Source organism: Trichechus manatus, unplaced genomic scaffold (assembly GCF_000243295.1).
Source record: "Trichechus manatus latirostris isolate Lorelei unplaced genomic scaffold, TriManLat1.0 scaffold00009, whole genome shotgun sequence".
NCBI classification, from domain to species: Eukaryota; Metazoa; Chordata; class Mammalia; order Sirenia; family Trichechidae; genus Trichechus; species Trichechus manatus.
In genome coordinates, this window is record NW_004443945.1 from 26884566 (window position 1) to 26887440 (window position 2875).

Sequence of the window (2875 nt, forward strand, 5' to 3'; positions counted from 1 at the left end):
ACTACCAGGGCTCCTCTTCCTCCTGATACAATAGTGAATGTGTACAGAGTTGAGAGACAAACAAAAAACAAAAACAAAAACCAAACCCAGTGCCATCAAGTCGATTCCACCTCATAGCGACCCTATAAAACAGACTAGAACTGTCCCATAGGGTTTCCAAGGAGCACCTGGTGGATTTGAACTGCCGACCTTTTGGTTATCAAGTGTAGCTCTTAACCACTATGCCACCAGGGTTTCCAAGCAAAAAAACTCATATAATTATTTCTGCTTTTGAGTCAATAAATTCAGGTTGCCACCTGCTAGTTATTATCCTTCACCTCGAATAACATTTAATATGTTAATAGTTTATTGTGTGTTTGACACAATTCAAGATATAGACATAGGTTCAGTCCTTAACTGTATAAATAAAATCCAAAAGATGAGTTAGTAAAAAAATGACACATGCCAGAGTCTCACACGTGAGCAGTGATTAGGTTTATTTTAACATTATTTTGCCTTTGCTATTTTATGATGTAATTTTTCCTGATTATACAAGCAATGCAAAAAAAAATATTGGAAACAGAAGCATAAAGAACGAGAAAGTCAATTACCCTTAATCCCTTCACTTTGACATGACTACTGTTAACGTTTTGGTGTATTTCCTTCTAGTATTTTTTGTACATATTTACAGATGGGAACCATAATATATATGCAGTTTTAGTCTCAGTTTTTAACATTTAACTTATATATTTTATTTATGTATGCAATTTGTCATGCCCTTAAGTAGTATTCTCAAATAGAATTTTGAAAAAATGACCCTGTAAGTGGAAAGGCTCTTTTAGCTCTTAATGCATATTGTCAAACTGCTTTCTAGAAAGATTGTACTTATTTAAAACTCTACCAGTAGCCTATAAAAGTGTTTGCCTCACTACATCCTCACCAGCAATGAGTATTATTAGTTTTATAAGTCTTTTAAATTTTATATGGGGAGAATGGCATTTCAATATTGTTTTTTTTTTTTGATTACTGTTTGATTTTTTTAATTCCTTCTGAAAGTTCTCTCTCATTTTCTTTACCTATTTTTCTGTTGGTGTATAAGAAATATTTGTTTTAACTTCTAATGAAATCTTTATATATTAAGGATGTTAAAAACTAATCAAATTTATTTTTTAATTTTTCCAATTTTTACTTCTATTTGCAATTTAAAAAAATATATGCATGTTTTAAGATTTTATGTAGTGAAATTCATTGGCCTTTATAATTTTCATTTTTCAGTTGCTTTTGTGTACTGTTAGACAAGTTGAGTATTCATTTATATTTACCCTTTTTAAAGTATTTTGTTTCAATTTTTAAGTGGAATGATTAAAATATTTGCATGTCATCCTTTCTCAGGGACCTTGCCAATCTTGCTGTATTGTCTCAATTTTAGTATATTTGCTGCTGAAATAAGCACATAGTCTAGTTGTCTTCTGGTTTAATTGTTAAATTTAACCCTGCTAGCTATCTGGAAGTAATTTTGTTGAATATCTATATCAAGTTTTTTGACAAATAGCCATTTTTTCCAACATAATTTGTCAAAGGATCTATCTCTTCCTATTGGTTTCTGATCTTTCTTTTGTTACAGATTAAATTTTTGCATACATACATGTGAAATCTGATCTAAGGCTGTTTTATTCCAGTCCTCTATCTGTAGACTCTAGTGAAAAAACATTACTATTTTAATATTTGGAGCCTTGTAAGTATGTTTTAATAACTATTAAGGGAGGTCTCTTTGAATTAGTCTCCTTTTTTAAAAATGTATTATTCTTATCTAAGTTTTAGATCAACTTTAGAATCATTTTGTCTAAAATACAATCATTTTGAATTTTGAGTGGAATCTTGTGAAACCTGTTAATGTTGTGTTTGGTCACCTCCCTCAGGAAAATGATATGTTCCTCCATTTATTCACGTATTTGTATACGTCACTCGATTGTCTTCGTATGTTGCAGTACTATGACCATGAAGCCATAGTATGAAAAACAATAAATGCTAAATCTTTAATATGTAATTAAACCACTTCTTTCTTTTCAAAGTGTTTTTAATTTTCAATAATTTTGGCCACCAGTAATCTCTTTTTCTACTTATTTAGCTCATGGTTATATTTCTCATTTATTGCTTTCTAATATGTTATGTTGCTTAATATTTTATCCTTCAACTAAATTAAATACTTTTTAAGGGTAGAGACAATGTTTTACATTGTTTATATTAGCATTCATAAAGGATTTCTCTACAATGGTGTAAAGAATGGATTGGGGGAAGCAGAATGAGTGTGGTGAAAACCATTTGGAGGCTATTTCAGTAGTACAAGATGGAGGGGTTGGCAGTGAAGATAGAAAAAAAGGATATATTTGAGGTATATTTTGGAAACAAAAAGGAAAGGACTTTTGATAAGTCTCTTGTAAGAGTGAGAGAAAGGGAGATATTAAGCACATTTTAGGCATGGGCAACTGAGTGGTTGGTGGTAACACTCACTAAAATGGGAATCACCTATCAGTTCTAGGTACACAAAGAAAGCTGGGAAAAAAAAAAAACTTTGATTCTTTCCCCCACTTTTGTTGCTTTAGGAGTTCCTGGGTGTTGCAAACAGTTAAAATGCTTGGCTGTTAACTGAAAGGTTGGTGGTTGAAGTCTACCCAGAGGTGTCTCAGAAGACAGCCCTGAAAATCTACTTTTGAAAAATCAACCACCTCTGAAATCCTTATGGAGCACAGTTTTACTCTAACACACATGGGGTCTCCATGAACTGGAATAAACTCAATGAAAAAAAAATTTTTTTTTTTTTTTGATGGTTGCTTTAAGATTTTCTCTTTGTTTTTCATTTTCAGAAGTTTTACAATGGTGACTCTAGATGTGTTTT

At 31.4% G+C, this 2875-nt stretch overlaps 1 non-coding gene across 1 annotated transcript; it reads right to left on the reverse strand.

Moving 5' to 3' along the window:
* Positions 1 to 1326: 1326 nt before the first annotated feature.
* Positions 1327 to 1432, reverse strand: LOC111819486 (U6 spliceosomal RNA). The gene has a single exon (XR_002823094.1). It is a non-coding gene; the product is annotated as a U6 spliceosomal RNA (small nuclear RNA).
* Positions 1433 to 2875: the final 1443 nt, after the last annotated feature.